Source organism: Cariama cristata, unplaced genomic scaffold, assembly GCF_000690535.1.
Source record: "Cariama cristata isolate BGI_N322 unplaced genomic scaffold, ASM69053v1 scaffold22673, whole genome shotgun sequence".
NCBI classification, from domain to species: Eukaryota; Metazoa; Chordata; class Aves; order Cariamiformes; family Cariamidae; genus Cariama; species Cariama cristata.
Genome location: NW_009609251.1, coordinates 14,654 through 15,349, shown reverse-complemented (window position 1 = coordinate 15,349; position 696 = coordinate 14,654). Strand labels below are relative to the sequence as shown.

At 56.3% G+C, this 696-nt stretch overlaps 1 protein-coding gene across 1 annotated transcript in view; it reads right to left on the bottom strand.

The window, feature by feature from the left end:
• The window catches only part of LOC104159548 (alpha-actinin-4-like), a gene marked incomplete at both ends in the record, with an annotated part of 14,940 nt that overhangs the window by 622 nt on the left and 13,622 nt on the right, over positions 1-696 (bottom strand). The gene's annotated exons all lie outside the window — the stretch shown is intronic.

Here is a 696-nt window from a genome sequence, read left to right as displayed (position 1 = left end):
CTGGCCTCGAGGCTGCAGAAATCCGGGTTCCCTGACACCATCAAGGGTGACTTCCAGCGCGGCTCCAGCATCGCCTACCTCCGCACAAACATTGTGGGTCAAACCTCACCCACAACTTCTCGGACAAGGCAGACTCGGTTTTCGAGTGCCGGAGCCCCAAAGCACGCGGCCGCGCCGAGCGTGCCACCATCACATGCAAGACCCATCCTGCTCCGGTGTTTTTCCTTCCCTGCCTTCTATCCGGAGGTGCGCTGCCCTGCCGGGCTCCGGCTCTGCTTTGCACGGAGCAGGAGAAGCCCATCACACGCAGGCTGCTCCTCTTTTTTTGTTTTTCTTTTTTTGGTTCTTTACCCATCTCTAAGCACCGTCCTTCGGTCTTCTGCTCTTCCATGAAGGCAGATCCTCTCTACACTGGGTGGGAGGGTGAGGAGGAGGCAGGAAAAGATAAGCTTGGGGGATCGAATACCTTGGTAGGCAGCACAGAAAGAGTCCAAGAGGAGGAGCTGAAAGCCAGACATCAACAGAAATAGTGGAGAGGGTCTACAGAAGGACGAGGACGAGGAGAAACGAGTCGCCGCAGGGGAAAAGTAAAATAAATAAATAAAAGCTAGGGATCGGAGGTTTGAAACCCAAGGAAAAGGCAGGAGGAGACGGGCCACGGTGTCAGGCTGCTCCTCCCGCTGCCCCGGGGAACGC